General features: G+C 35.8%; 2 pseudogenes; both read right to left on the reverse strand.

Annotated features, from left to right (window-relative positions):
- Positions 1–360: 360 nt before the first annotated feature.
- LOC120136989 lies at positions 361–4,730 on the reverse strand (annotated as a pseudogene).
- Positions 4,731–9,677: 4,947 nt separating this feature from the next.
- LOC120137000 overlaps positions 9,678–17,173 on the reverse strand; it is a 59,542-nt pseudogene continuing 52,046 nt past the window's right edge.

The following is a 17,173-nucleotide window of genomic DNA, read 5'->3' on the forward strand; positions in this document are numbered from 1 at the left end:
GAGGTTAAAGTAAATAAAAGCGCTGATTTTTGACAGAATTAATTGTTGAAGTAGTTGGCTGGGGCGACATTGCATGCCCGTATGACAGTGGCATCCATGATATTCATGTGTTTACTTTTAGTTATTCTGTATCATTTTTTGTTGGTGCTTTCCCCTATGAATCAATGAACCCTCATCTTCCACACTAAAAAAAGCGAAAAAAAGCTAGCTCTTCAAACAATGGAGGACTTCTACTCAGCAAGAAACATCCCATATAGAGTAAATATTAAGAGGAATCATTTTAACCAACATAAAAATATCACTGGAAAAGAGAAATTATACATGCATGCTGATATGAAATATATAACATAACTTAGGTGACACCTTTATTCTCTTCTTCTCCAAGAAAAAACCTTCGTACGAACATCAAACACTGAACTTAAGAGAAGTCCCCTTTTTTGTTGTTGTAGAAGTTAAGGGCTTAAAGCTTATCAGGGATTATCATGCGAAGGATAATCGAACAACTTAGGCTCAAGCTTGGCTCTACAAACAGGACAAACCAGACGCTTAGAAAGCCATGTATCAGCGCATTCCAAATGAAACCCGTGATTACAACCGGGAACCATTCTAGCCGGCTGCTCAGCCTCGACCTCATCGAGACAAACTGCACAGTCAGTCCCCAACACGAGCTCCTTCCCGGTAACCTTGGGAAGCTTTTCTAGCTCTGAAACAGACAGCCCTTTCTCACTCACCTGCTTAATTGCCGAGGACGACCCCGAATTATTATCAGTCCGATAATTCGAGGAGGTACCATAAAAGACAAATATAAACAATGAAAACCGCACTCATGCCGGCGCATGGGAGAAAAAGTGCTAAGAAAACGGAAACAAGCATTGGATGATCGTGGCCTCCGCCTGTGACGGCCGCGTTTAGGGTGGGAGATGGAGCAGGAGTAAGGAGAGGCGGAGGCGTGTATTGAGCTCCATGGCGCATAATAGTTAGATGGCTTATGAAAGGGGGGGGGGGAAGTGTGAAGTTTAGGGGTGAGGGGGGATTCCTTCTTTGGAAGGATCAAGTGCTGGGGAAGGCTTAGAGTGAGTGAGATATTGAGGTGGTAACGCCCATATTTGGGAAAGGGAAAAACCAGAAATCGTCGGTTGCTTTAGAGATGACGCGTTTCGTGGCAAACAAACCAAAAAGGAACACTAGCCAACGTTTTTGTTTCCTTTAATTTTCAAGTTCCCATGTCGAGCACTAAGCCATATATATATAAACAATTCGATTCAAGAACATCAACACACGTTTGGCAAAATTGTCTCACGGGCGCTGTGATGGTTCGTGAGTTAATGAAGTCCGATTGGCGAGAAAGCACCTGATCAGTGCTGCCACTGGTGGTGGTGGTGACTAGTTTTAGTTGTTACAGAGACTTGGACAAAAAAAAATGATAGGTAGGGAGATTCGGAAAGGCCCCATTCAATTATATAAATACTGCTGATAAATAGTTCCTTTTTTTAGCGATTGATTGTGGAGAATGGGACCCTTGACTTAATGGGATCATATAGCCTAACTGGTAAATTATAAAATGGATCTTTTTTATGTGGAGATAGACCGTATTGCAAACATCATTGCATCTACGAAAATGATATAACAAAATAATGTCGCCTCCGATCTTTCTTGGAATTAATCATTTGATCCTAAACCCTACATAAGACTCAAACGTTGGTTTGTGTTTGATTACAAGGATTGGTCTTAGTTGCTGACAAGGATTCAGATCAGCTGATGAGTGTTACAGACGTGGAGTTGTCGACGAGTGACTGACTTGGTTGCCTCGGCCCTTACTCCAATAAAAGGTCAGTTTTAAGGGTCGTAGCCAACAACATATCCTATCCCTGTTTAAGTATGGGATGAGGAATAGTTTTATCATAGTTGATCATAATTTAACATTTTTAAGTGTATTAATTTTTTACTAATAATTGAATACTTTTATCTGCAAACTTTCGAAATTTTAAGAGGTTAAAGCCGTATGCATCCTATTTCTCTTACCACATCGTTTGTATGTTTATTTATTTATTTTTTAAATAATTTAAAGTGATTAAGATATATTATTTATTTATATTTTTTAATCATCGACATCATATTTATATTATATGAACCTATTTATTCAAATTTAAGACATATATAAAAAATAATAATTTCTTTAACGACTAAAATTATTAATTAAGTTTTATATATTTATTTATTACAAATATATTACTCTTATTTAAATATATTTTAAAATGTAAGTCAAACTATAAATTGATGGGAAAAGTAGTTGATTCTCAATTTTTAAAATATTAATAAATAATTCTAACCACTATTCCCTTGTACGATTGGTTATTAACTTGGGGATTGTTTAATTTCAATAGCATAACCCCAATTCTAATCACATCCCGCTAAATGCATATGGATTGAAACGCACCAATGAGGATTTTGATCTGAGTGAATTACTCTCTCTCTCTCTCAAGTTCCATCTTTATTTTTAAAAACAATTCAATTCTATTAATTTTTAAATTAATGTAAATTAATATATTTTTTATGTAATTATATAAATTCGTATGTCCTTTTTAAAGAAGATGAAAATTTCAAAACAAACATGTCGTAGTTATCTTTCGGGTGAGCTCGGAATTGGGCTTTGAGTTAAATAAAATATTAGAGTCGCCACCGATCATTTATTTTTTTAAAAAAAATTTGGTTGATCAGACACTATCTTACATAATCTGTGTTTTGCCAGAAATGTGCCGGATTCGGGAGTCGGTTACACTCAAGGAAGGATTCTCACCCTTGAACTGCCCTTTCGGTACCATTTAATTTGTCGATTGTCTTAATTGCGAGAATTAAAAATTAAAATTTAAAAACTCAATTCAAATTACTTACTTTTGATTGGTTGAAAGTATCCCTAAAAAGTTGAAAATGTTAGATAATAAATATTAAATAAATCAAAGGGAAAAATAAAAATAAAAATATTAAATAAATCAAAGGGAAAAATAAAATAAAATAAATAAGAAAAAAAAGTTAAATTTTAAAAGTAATAAAAAATAAAAAAATTATAAGAAGTAATATATATATATATATATAACAAATAATGATTAAGAAAAAAATAAAATAAAAATGCTAAAAAAAGGGAGAAAACAACAAATAACTAAAAATTTAAAGGATTCGATTGAAACACATTGAAATTGATAGATCAAATTGGTACTAAAAATGAGATGCAAAAAAAAAAAAGAGTTAGAGGGGTTAAATTGCAAAAATGTAAATTATAAATAAGGACCGAATTGAATAAATTGAAGATTCAGAGACCAAATTGAACACAATGATTGAAATGAACTACACTTCAAAAGTTTGGGGATGACAGAAAGAATTTAACAATCCCTTAATTACACAAAGGTCCTCCGTATATAAATGTGCCAAAAGACCCTATTTCATTTCATTTTCAATATTTCCCCTAGGCTTCATCTTCCCCAACCTGGTGGCCTCCGACCGCCACTTCGGCCGCCGAAAAAAACCCAAATTACCCCAAAATGACCCCCTTGGTCTCGCGAACACAAATCCAAGGTCCGATTATCCTGAATCGAGCCGAGTTGTCATAGATCTAAATAAAAAGGCTTCGACTTTTACCTTTTCTGATGCAACTTCTTACCTTTTTGATGCTCATTTTTCTGACGATATCCCTCCGTGCTCTTGCTGTTGATATCTTTACTTGCTTTTATTTTGTTTGTTGATTTTTTTGGTGTTTTTGATGGCTATTGTGGTTGTGTTTTGGTATGCTTGTGGTTTGTATTTTGCTCCGATGATGCTTCTGTGTTGTTTTTGGTTCGATGTTGATGTCTGCTCTCGTGTTTGGTTTGACTCCGGTTGTTGTGTTGTGTTCTCTTGTTGGTGGCTCGTTGGGGGTATTTATATCCCCTCTATCGGTGGCCGTTTTCGATTATTGTGGTTACTGCTCGTTGTTGGCCAAGGATTTCGGGATGGGTCGGTTCTGATTTACTTGGCCAAAAATCTTGGGGTCTCTATTCGTCGTTGAAACCCCCGTTGGGCACATTTGGTGTATTATGGACCGTTAGATCAAAGGGTCAGATCTAATGGCCCTCAATTGACTGCACGTCGGTGTCTATCATTGGAAACCCTAGTTTTCTTTTTGGGTTAGGTCAAGCCCTATTCTAGACCCGAACCTTGACTTGGGCTCTTTGCCCATTTAGACGCACTGGACCCTGGACCAAAATAAAAAAATAAGTAAATAATAAATATATATATATTAATAAAAAATAAATAATATTAATATAATATAAATTTTTTTGAAACTATATATTATATACATTTTCAAAAATATTTTCAAAAACTATATATTATATATATGTTTTCAAAATGTTTTAAAAAATATATATTATATATATGTTTTCAAATTATTTTCAAAACTATAAATTATATATATTTTTTCAAAATGTTTTTCAAAAATTATATTTTATATATATTTTTCAAAATATTTTCAAAAACTATATATTATATATAATTTTCAAAATGTTTTCAAAAACTATATATTATATATATTTTCAAAATGTTTTCAAAAACTATATAATATATATTTTTTCAAAAAACCGATTTTTAAAAAAACTGTATGTTTCAAAAAAAACTATACTATATTATTAAAAATAATTCTAGACGAAAATGAGTGTCTACAACTGCTCCTCTTTGTCCATTTTTCATGTAACGAAAAAATAGGACAAAGATAAAAGGACACAAATTTTCGTTCGGTATGAAGGGGTTCTTGAGTCTAATATCCTCCCTTGTGGAGTTGAAAATTGACTATGATATTGCAATTAGGAATAACTCCTTGTTAAATTGAATTACGGATGACTCATCCGTCGCGAAGTTGAGTTAGTCTTGAAATGATATGCTTCTTCATGAAATTGAAACTGTAGTTCGGAATTTGAATCGAAAGGTGGCTTATTTGTTGTCAAATCGTACTCGACCTTGATCTTCTCCTCGGTTTAAAGACCTCAGTTTAAAAATTCGACTGAAAAGTAGTTCCTCGATACTACCATGTGGTTGATAGGCTCTCGAGCTGAATGTAATCAAACTCGAAAGTTTTCGTTGACAGATAGTTTTTCTCGATTTAAGCTATGCTGTTGGAAGATAGTTTCTTGTCACTAAAACACAACTAACCCATGTCTCTTTCTTGACTTAAAGACATTGGTTTAAACTTTAACCGGTAAGTAGTTCTTCGTTGCTACAATACAGTTGATACGCCCTCGAGCTGAATGAAAATGAACTCGAAAGTTTTCGTTGACAGATAGTCCTTCTCGCCTTGAGTTATGCTGTAAATTTGATATGCCCTTGAGCTGAATGAAATCGAACTCAAAGGTTTTTGTTGACAGCTAACCCTCCTCACCTTGAGTTATGTTGTACTAGATTGAGAGATTGCTCAGATCTTCTTCTTTACTTAAAGACCTTGGTTTTAAACTTCAACCGAAAAGTAGTTCCTTGATGCTACCATGCGGTTGATATGTCATCAATCTGAATGGAATCGAACTTGACAGTTTTTTCTATTGACAGATAGCCCTTCTTGCCTTGAACTATACTGTAATAAGCTGGGAGATAACCTCCTATTACTGCAGATGACTCATTTTTTGTGAAACTAAGTCAATCCATTTTGACACGATATCTTTCTTCATAAAGTTAAAATCGTGAATGGTTCATTTGATGTGAAGTTGAGCTTTTGAATTGGATATCATTCGTTGTGAAGTTGAAGCCCAAACTTGTATAAGTTGTGTCGTTTCAAGTTCGATATCTTTCGCTGGCTCAAACTCTGAACTGGAAAGTTGTTTGTTGACAAACAACTTTTCTCGACTTAAGTTGTGCTGTAAGTCTCCTCTAAATGAAGGATGTCCCCCTTCACGGGTCTAAGCCGATCCTACTTTTTTAAAGGACTCCCCTTCACGGGAAATCCAAGTGGTATATTCTGTCAGCCAGATATCATCCGTCGTGGAGTTGAAATATGGCTTAAAAACGTTAACTGGAAACTAATTACTTGCCATGGAGTTAAACTGAACTGGAATTGTTCTGAATTGGATCATGAACCCGCCTGAAGTTGATTCTAAGATCTGTCGATCTTTCAATATGTCAAGTTGAATGAGGTATAGCTCCTCGCCGCTAAGTTAAGCAACCACCATCGATTTTTAAGGTACTTTTGAGTCGAGTATCTTTCGTCTTGAAGTTAAAACTTGACTCTAAAGCTACAAAACTAATGTATGTGAACAAAATGATAAATATGATGTTCTTAAGTATGTCTAATATGTATGCAACATGAATTAGTTCTGGTTTTATCTCCTGGATGGAGTCTCGTTCTTTGTCTACCGATCTGGTCCTCGAAATCGATCATGCCCCATTTTCTTCTTGGGTTGCAGCCTTTCACATTTAAGATTGTCCTATTTGAAAATGTTTTTCTCTTTTCTCTTATTTTAGGGAAAAAATATAAGAATTTTGTAAAATATTGCCCCTTAATTCAGGCTGACAATCGAATCAAATGAGTTCACAGAAAATCAAAAGATAACGCAACATGCCCTCTTTGACAAAAATCGATGAGTTAGCTTTAGGTTGACCTCATATTTTCAAAGGTTTCAGCCATCAAAATGTCATTTTTTCCTCGGTCATGCTGAACACAACATGCCCCTCTTTCTTGGTTTGGTATTTTAATCGGATACGGAAAAATAACGCAACAACATAATCAATTACTAGACCTTCTATTTTAATTATCTGAAATCTTCCATTTGTTCAAGCTTCGTAGACTCCTCTAACAAAGGAAGTGTAGAAAAATCGGTCTAAAAATAAAATTTCTGGGTGTTCGTGTGAAATTGACTATAACAGGTGTTCCTTAACTCCCTTAGTCCATCTTTACCGAAATTTCTTATTTAGATAAATTTGATTGAATTTGTCATTGTTTGGCTAGCTGAATCTTATCCATAAAGCTGGGGCGTTTAACCAATTGGTCTAGGATGACACCTCAATATTATAATCACCTTTATCAGGTTAACTAAAGGGTTCATCTCATCACAAAGTCTTCGACCTGACAATTGCAGTGGAGCAAACACCGAATTGCCAAGTGTTCGAGCAATGTCATGGTTTGAAAATAATCTATTCATAAAGCCAGGGCTTTTATGTTTCCTCTATAACCAATTGCCTTAGTGGAATAGTCCAGCTTTACGTATTCAATTTCTTAAGATTGTCAAGAAGAACCTCTTATAGTCTAGGTGTTGTTGAAAGTAAAAAAAAAATCATCTTTAGAGTTCAATTTCCAAGCAACTGACCTAAACTAGATTCATCTACTCGACTATTCCATCTGTGGAGATCATCATCATCATTGAACGTCCTCAATAAAAGTATAGTCTAGTCAGATTTATGTTGCCATATGCAAAAGATGCCGCATGGTGTTTGCTCATATATATACCTGAATACCAAGCCTCTTGTTCACTCTCTTATGATAAGGCTATATCAGTTTTTACAAGAGAAAGGTATGGTGTTCGAGCGTATCTTTCTGGGGTAAGGTCAAAAGTCCTTGTTTTATCAGTTTTTAATCATGTTACTTTATCAAAGATCTATAACTCCAATCATTTACAGAGTTTTTAATTCAGTTGATATTCAAAGAATTTCAAGTCTGCAAATTTGATTCATTGTTCACCATCTTTAAAGTAAAATAAATTAATTTAAATATCCTTACAAGAAAACTGAGAAAGGATAAAAAAACAAATTCAAACAAACTGCTACAAATGGAGTAAAACTTCATGATGAAATGAAATGATCTTCTTACTTATTTGGACGCCTTCGAGTTGTTAAAGTCGATCCAATTATTGTTACGTATTTTCTACACGATTTTCTTGAATGCGAAGCAATTCTCAATAGTGTGCCCTGTGACACCACCATGATATTCGCAATGATCATTCTCATCATACCACCTGGGGTATGGGGGTTTCATGGGTTCCATCGGGTATGGTGACATTACGTGAGTATGAAAAAGTTGTTGGTATAGTTCTTTGTAAGTCATGGGAATAGGGTCGAAATATTCCCTTTATCTTTCCTTTCTAGGTTCTCTTGAATCTTGTCTAGAAGTACTTGACGGTACAACTACAGTTGATTTTAGGTTGGAGATTGTAACACCTTTATTAGTGTTGTAGGTGTTGACGTTTTTAATTTATCCGTCTCTTTTTTTTCATAGGAGATTTCTTGCCTGCATCCACTTCCTCAATCTTGCCTTGCTTTATAGTCGTTTCTACCATCTCCCTGGCCATGACTAAGTCCGAAAAATTACCGGATGTGATTGCAACCAGGTGCTCGAAGTAATGAGCCTTCAGTGTTTCCATAAAGAGCTTCCGGGTTTCTTTCTCATCCAAGGGTAGATGAACTTGCACAGCTACATCCCTCCATTTCTGTGTGTATTGTCTGAAACTTTCGTTATACTTCTTCTCCATGCTTTGTAGCATAACTCGATCTAGCCTCATGTCATGACATGTTTGTATTGTTCCAAAAATGACTTGGCTAAATCCTTCCAAGTCTTGATATGGGATCAACTTAGCTGATTGTATCACCGGATAGTTGAGCCTGACAGACTCTCCTGGAAGCAATGGATCATGAGTTGGTCGTTTCCTACATATCTTGTCATCTTTTGGCAGAACATGGTGATGTGGGCAGATGAGCAACTGTTCCCATAGAACTTCTCGAATTTCGGGGACTTGAATTTCGAAGGAAGAACCAAGTATGGGACTAGACTGAGTTCCGTGACATTGACTCCATAGTAGTCATGGTCTCCTTTAGCTACCTTTATTTGGTCCTCTAATTGTTTGATTTTCTATTCCATTTTCTTTGCCTTGTCGTCCTCGTCCAAATCCGATATATGGTAATCACCCGGATTATTCTTAGGGTTAGATACAGAAGTCTGTATCATCACAGCATATGAGGCTTTTTCTTTTGTATCGAATGAGTCCCCTTGTAGTCCTGGTAAAATTCCAGGTGAGATAACCAACTGCGGAGTAGGAGGCATAGCTAACCCCTTAGATGAACCTTCCCCGGACGCACTTGCTTGATATAAACCAGCTAACTTGGCAACAATCTGATCGACCAATGACTCTTGGCTCTTAGTGATCGTATCTAGAGTTCTTTGATTATTTTGGTTTATCTTTTCTTCCAACTCTCGTTGCAACCTCAACATATTCTCTTCGAGTTTAGCAATTTTGGCTTCCATCTTCTTCTTCTTTGAGCGGGTTTTATGAGGATGGGGTGTGCCCAATGCTTGAGGTGGTATATCCAGTATTTGTTCCTTTTTTTATGAGACATTTTTTTGTTAGTTAATGTGAAAGAAATGAAAATAACAAAATGCAAAATATATCTAAATGCATGATGCATGAAATGTTTGAGGCATTGATCCAAAAACACGCTTGTTATTATAAATAATCTTTATTGGGACAAAAGTGTTATTTCTTAAGAGACAAAAAACCCCTAAAGGTATATTCTGACTAAGTCTTCTAGACCCCGAACAGCTTCTAACAAGTTGACTAGTCTTTTATCTTCGTCTGTCACCGGTTGGATACCATGTCGAATCGCTCTGGCTTCTCTGGTTAAATCGTGGAAGTGTACTTGTCCCAAGAAGTCTCAAATGATTGCATCTCCGACTTTCACTCTCTGCTGAGCCTGCTCCCATCGAAGAGAACTATCTGAAGCTCACTTGTTTGCTTTTTGAATTCGTCAACAATGGCCTCGAATTTTAGCTTTCGTTTTGCCATCTTGCTCTTGTTGTCTTCAAAGGGACTCTACAGGTCAATAACTTTTTTCTCATCTTGCCCCTGCAACATTTGCCAACCCATTTTCGAAAAGTTGACTTTTGATGTGCTTGGTACAAATCTCGGTCCATTATGAGTAATTCACCCTGTAGCAAAGTGGTATACTCTTCGATTGTGGGCACCACATTTTCTTGATTGAGTGTGATACATAGTTGCCTTGCAGATTGTTCTTCTTTTCTTTTTGAGTATTTTCTGACCATAGCCAGACCTCTGCGTTTTTCATCTCTTGTATTACAACCCTTTTGTCTATTAATGCAAACTATTTATGTTTAACAAATACATTTTTGTGGATCAATACCTCTTTTGGATGATGTAAATGATAAAAAAGAAAAGAAAAGAAAACAAAAATGAAAGGAAAAAAGTTAGTGAGATACAAATAATATAAAAAAACAATGAAAATAAAAAGTCCTACCCCATATGATATCTACCCAACATGCTTTAATTCTTACCCATACATGCTTTCTACCCCGTATGCTAATTTTAAGCAAATCCTAACCACATATTTGTCTAGTTCGCATGCTTTGAACAAAAAGTAAAATAGGAGATAATTCAAGCATCCTAGGTTTTGAAATGGAGTTTTGGGGTGGGCTCTAATTCCCTGTAGTCTCCCGATTTAGGTTCTAAAGTAAGGTACTCGAGTTCTCCTTGCTGGTGCCCCATTGGGCTTGCCAGACCCTTAGTTCTAAGCACATTACAAGCTTATGTGGACCAAGTTAAACTCGTGAGGATACATTCCCTTATGTCTATGCGGAGAATAAATTCACACGAAGATATAAGGTATATGAATCCCGAAGGTTACTTGCTAGGCCTATGCGAAGAATAAATTATCACGAAGGCGTCGCTTTCACCCCCACCTAGAAAGGGTTCAAAGCTCGGGTATAGAGCCAGAGATGAAAACTTTTTCAAAAATTTGAAATCATTGAAACACGTCAGTACAACTATTTATTTGGGAAAAAAATAATCAAAGATAAACAATAAGAATCGAATAAATAAATTAAAATTTAAACTTGTTATTTTATTTTAAAAAGACAACCGAAAATTGATTCTGGCATGACGCACTTACCTGTCCCCAATAGAGTTGCCAAGCTGTTGCATCCGTCTTTCGGGTGGGCCTAGAATTGGGCTTTGACTTGAATAAAATGTTATAGCCGCCACCAATCATTTATTTAAAAAAAATTTGGTTGATCGGACACCATCTTACCTGATATGTGTTTTACCATAAATGTGTCGGATTCGGGAGTCAGTTACAATCAAGGAAGGATTATCACCCTTTTACTGCCCTTTCGGTACCATTTAATTTGTCGATTGTCTTAATTGCGAGAATTAAAAATTAAAATTCAAAAACTCGATTCAAATTACTTACCTTTGATTGGTTGAAAGTATCCCTAAAAAGTCAAAAATATTAGATAATAAATAATAAATAAATATGAAATAAAATATAGGGGAAAAATAAAAAAAAACAAAGGGAAAAAATAAAATAATAAGAACAAAAAAAGTTAAATTTTAAAAGTAATAAAAATAAAAAAATAATAAGAAGTAATATATATATATATATATATATATAACAAAAAATGATTAAGAAAAAAATAAAATAAAAAATACTAAACAAAGGGAGAAAAAAACAAATAACTAAAAATTGAAAGGATTCGATTGAAACACATTGAAATTGATGGATTAATTGGTACTAAAAATGAGCTGCAAAAGAAAATAAAGAGTTAAAGGGGTTAAATTGCAAAAATGTAAATTATAAATAGGGATCGAATTAAATAAATTGAAGATTCAGATGCCAAATTGAACACAGTGACTGAAATGAATTACACTTCAAAAGTTGGGGGACGGCGGAAAGTATTTAACAATCCCTTAATTACACAAAGATTCTCCGTATATAAATGTGCCAAAAGACCCCATTACATTTAATTTTCAACATTTCCCCTAGGCTTCATCTTCCCTAACAATCCAACCGGCCCCGATGGCCGACCACCGCCTGGTGGCCTCTGACAGCCGCTCCAGCGGCTGAAAAAAATGCAAATTGCCCCAAAATGATCCCTTCGGTCCCGTGAATAAAAATCCAAGATCCAATTATCCTGAATCGAGCCGAGTTGTCGTAGATATAAATAAAAAGGCTTCGACTTTTACCTTTTCCGATGCATTTTCTCAGCTTCCTGACGCTCCTTTCTCCAACGATATCCCTCCGTGCTCTTGTTGTTGATATCTTTACTTGCTTTTATTTTGTTTGTTGGTTTTTTCGGTATTTTTTATGGCTACTGTTGTGTTTTGGTATGCTTGCGGTTTGTATTTTGCTCCGATGATGATTCTGTGTTGTTTTTGGTTCAATGTTATGTCTGCTCTCATGTTTGGTTCGACTCCGATAGTTGTGTTTTGTTCTCTTATTGGTGGCTCGGTGGAGGTATTTATATCCCCTCTATCGGTGGTTGTTTCCGATTATTATGGTTACTGCTCGTTGTTAGGCAAGGATTTCGGGATGGGTCGGTTCTAATTTACTTGGCTGAAAATTTCGGGGTCTCCACTCGTCGTTGAAATGCATGTTGGGCACCTTTGGTGTTTTTGATAATCGGGTGTCCGACCTGATCCGATAGTTTTAGTGTGTGTATATATTATTATTATTATTATTAGTTTAAATTATATGTTTATTTTAGGTTTTTAATATGTTTACTTTAAACCTAAATTTAAATCCCTAAATTCTTTCTAGATTTGTATTATGTACATTTAAGTTTTTATTTTTTTAAAAAGTTTTAAATAATTTGTCACTATGAGAATCAAAGGAAAAAAATCAAAATTGATATAAATATTTTTAATATTTTTTTAGAAATAAAATTTAATAAAATATTTATCCTTAAAACTAACTTCAAATCACTAATTATTGTATATGGATTGTGTATTATAAACTTTTAAATTTTATTTATTTCATATGTGATTTTAAAAAAAACATAAATTAAAAAAACAAAAAATATATGAATCGGGTACCCATGACCCGAAAATGAGGGTACCCAGGTTTTAAGGTACCCTAGTTGGGAAACCGGATTTAACGGGGCGAGTTATAGGCTGGTAAATATACTACCCGAAGAACCAAGTACTCGATACTTTGGGTACCCGTATTTGAACACCCCTAGTAAATTACATCATTCATCATTCAACTATTTTCTTCTCTTTTATTTTGGTCACTAAACTCTAAAAGTTTTCAATTTTGGAAGCTTTAAAGGCTTCAGGGACTGAAGTTGTAGTTAACCCATTTTATTTTAAGGGTAAACTACACAAATGGTTTCTTTTGTTTCAAGAATAAATTACTAACCATGGGTATTTTCATAAACTCAAAATAGTTCAGGGATAAAATATTAATTTACGCCTTTTTGTAAACCAGAAAGATTGAAGAAGTTAAAATTGATTCATTCACCAATGGAGATATAGGCAGGAAATCAAGTGCCCTTATTTTTTTACCTCAGCAAACGAGAAACAAATCATAAAAAGCTTTTCGTTCTTCGGATAAAGAAGAAGGTCGACCAAGAAGATTGTGTTGGCGTAATAGCATTATCCTGGCATACACAAAAATGCATCATTCTTGGTGCTATCTTTCAAAATATTTCTTGAAAACAAGTTTGAATTGAGCCGAGTTATGACTCACCAAAAGTTTAACATATCAAAATTTGGATTAAATTAAGGCATTTTAAATATTTTCTACTTATTTAAGAATTCTCAATAGTGTGAGGACTATTGTTGTAGTTTACCCAAAATTTTGGTAGTTTAAATCCCTATTCCTCATTTCTTCTTTCTTTTTATGTTTGTAACCCTTAAAAATATTTTTTTCTTTAACCCTTTTTATTCTCGTTTCACTTTTTGTCTGATTTGTCACCAACTGTGTCGCCGTGTGTCTCACTGCTGATGTCATTGTGTTTGTCTCGTCGTTCTCGTTCTCCCAACACCCTCGGTTTGTTGTTTATGATTGTCGTTGGTGTCGGGTTTGGTAATTTAGTTTTGGATTTTCAAGAAAATTCAATTCCATCAGTCCCCGCCACAAACTAATCCTAGTAAGTTGTTTCCCATATATTAAAATAATATTCTATAAATTTCTATAAAAATCAGCCACTGTAGGAGTCCCCACGCGCCCCCAACACGCAGCCGTTCATGTGTGGAACTACTCCATGCAGTTTTAATTATAAAACCGACTGAACTAGTTTACTTCTGGATCAAACATGCAAGACCCGTTGACTGACTCGACCCGTTAACCGTTGACTTTGACCCGATAATTTTTTCAGAAGACCTATATTTTTATGTTTTTCGATGTCTTGAGTTTGTTTTGCCAAATTCTGACTCAAAAGCTTTGTTTCGTGTCATTTATCGCTTAAAGTCATAATTATGCTAAGTAAATAGTGAGATTTTGGACTCATTTTTTTGTATTATTTTTTAGTACTATTGTGTCTCTAGACCGCTCTCTTGTTAACCCTAACCATTATTTTCTACTTCGTTTGATTCTTCTCGCTTGTCTTAAGATATGCATAAGTTCTGTTTAGTGATTTTATAGTTTATTTTTTCTTTAGTTGTTGGCATATGTATTCATATAGGGGTATTATTTTTAGGTCCCTACTTCGCAGGACCTAGTGCGACCGGCCATGAGAAGTGTAAGGCTTAGCCGGTGTTATTTAACTACTGTATGTGTGTTCTCTGTGTTAGGAAAATAAACCGAGTACAAGTAATTTCCCTATAACCAGATTAGTGAGAATGCGAAATAAAAGCGGAAAAATAATACCCGAAAATTGATAACGGAGTTCAGCCAATTGTGCTTACGTCTCCGGGCTGCTGCAGATCTTTTACTAAGAGAGAAAATTTACAGGTGTTTACAAAACACTCACTACTCACAAGAAAGCTCTCTAGTATAGGAAGAAATAAATGTTTTGGGATGATTTTGAAGCTAAATGGGTAAGGGTATTTATAGTAGAAACTTAGGGACTAATCTTTGAAAATACCCTAAAGTGCAATGACTAAAGTGAATTTACCCATTCCTATTTTCAACAAACATCTACCAAAATTTTACCAAACTTTGAAAAACATTTTTCAAAGAAACATTTACCAAACTTTGAAAAAAACATTTTCCAAAGTTGGTTGCCAAACTTTGAAACTTTTAACAATCTCCCACTTGAAGACTGATTTTAATATGTCTTCACACCTCGATCAATGCAACAGTATGTCTGGTCTTGTTATTCTAGCATGCCAACTGAAGTTGAACACAACTTCAGTTTATCCGTAGTCACCGTCTTTTTCAACATGTCTGCCGGATTTTGAGCTCCACTAATCTTTTCAAGTTTCAAAATCCCATCTTCCAGAAGAGACCGGATAAAATGATATCTCAATTGTATGTGCTTTGTCCTGGAATGAAAAGACGGATTCTTTGCTAGATGGATAGCACTTTGACTGTCGCAATACAAGATATTGTTTTCTTGTTTCTTGCCTAACTCATCCAAGAAACTTTGGAGCCAAACCATCTCCTTGCTGGCTTCCGTAACAACGACATATTCTGCTTCAGTTGTGGAGAGAGCAACTATCTTCTGTAGTTGAGAAACCCAACTCACTGCAGTTCCTCCTAGAGTATAGACATACCCTGTAGTGCTCCTTCTGATGTCGACATTTCCGGCTAAGTCAGCATCTACATAGCCTGTCAGTATCATATCTCCACCTTTGAAACAAAATGCTTTGTTTGTGGTACCCCGAAGATATCTGAGGATCCATTTGACTGCTTCCCAGTGTACCTTGCCCGGATTATTCATGTACCTGCTAACAGCTCCCACTGCATGAGCAATATCTGGTCTGGTACAAACCATGGCATACATCAGACTTCCAATTGCTGAGGCATACGGCACCTTCACCATGTGTGCACGTTCTTCCTCCGTCTTTGGTGATTGGTCTTTGGAGAGTCTGAAATGAACACCTAAAGGTGTACTTACTGGTTTAGCATCTTGCATGTTGAACCTGGAGAGTACTTTGTTGATGTACTCAGCCTGTGATAACATCAAAGTCCCCGACTTTGTGTCTCTTTTGATCCTCATCCCAAGAATCTGCTTTGCAGCGCCCAGATCCTTCATAGCAAACTGCTTCGACAATTTTTGCTTCAAGTGTATAATCTCTTGCATGTCTGAGCCTGCAACGAGCATGTCATCAACGTACAATAATAAAATAATGAAGCTGTTGTCGAACCTCTTGATGTAGCAACAATGATCTGCTTGGCATCTGATAAAACCACTGCTACTCATGAAGCTATCGAACTTCTTGTACCACTGTCTAGGAGCTTGTTTTAAACCATACAAGCTCTTCTTCAACCTACATACCAGGTTTTTCTTGTCTGCCTCTATGAAGCCTTCTGGCTGCCTCATATAGATTTCTTCCTCCAAATCACCATGAAGGAAAGCTGTCTTTACATCTAACTGCTCAAGATGTAAATTCTCTGCAGCTTCTTTTTGCTGAAAGCCTTTGACAACCAATCTTGCTTTGTAGCGTTTGCTCCCATCGTGCTCTTCTTTGATCCTGTAAATCCACTTGTTGTGGAGCGCTTTCTTGCCTGGTGGTAATTCAGCTAATTCCCATGTCTGATTTGACATAAGCGAGTTCATATCATCTTTCATGGAAGACTCCCACTTGACTGAATCCTCCACTTGCATTGCTTCATCATAGCACTCTGGTTCACCATTGTCAGTCAGCAACAAGTAGTGTAAAGAAGGAGAATACCGTTGGGTTGGTTTAGGAATTCTGGAGGAGCGTCTCAGTTCTGGTGTGCCTGGTTCTTCTTGAACTGCTTCAGGATTGATCTGAACATCATTTCCAGAAATCTCCTCGAACTCAGCAAATTCCTTTGTTTCAGCTTCGGTATTACTTGATTCTGCGGTTGACCTATCTTTGTACATCACATTTTCATTGAAAATGACGTCTCTGCTTCTGATGATCTTCCGATTTTCATAGTCCCAAAACCGGTAACCGAACTCATCACCGCCATAACCAACAAAGGCACATTTGTTGGACTTAGCATCAAGCTTACTTCTTTCAGCAGAGTCTATGTGTACATAAGAAATACAACCAAACACTCTTAAGTGTGAAAGGTTTATTTCTTTCTTGCTCCAAACTTCCTCTGGTATTCTGCCATCCAAAGGAACTGAGGGCCCACGGTTGATCAAGTAAGCTGCAGTGTTGATTGCTTCAGCCCATAGAAATTTGGGCAAGCCGGCATGTATCCTCATACTTCTGGCACGTTCATTCAGAGTTCTGTTCATGCGCTCTGCTACACCATTATGTTGCGGTGTCTTGGGAACTGTTGTCTCCATCTTGATCCC

The sequence above is a fragment of the Hibiscus syriacus genome, unplaced genomic scaffold, assembly GCF_006381635.1.
Source record: "Hibiscus syriacus cultivar Baekdansim isolate YM2019G1 unplaced genomic scaffold, ASM638163v2 tig00110646_pilon, whole genome shotgun sequence".
Taxonomy (NCBI): domain Eukaryota; kingdom Viridiplantae; phylum Streptophyta; class Magnoliopsida; order Malvales; family Malvaceae; genus Hibiscus; species Hibiscus syriacus.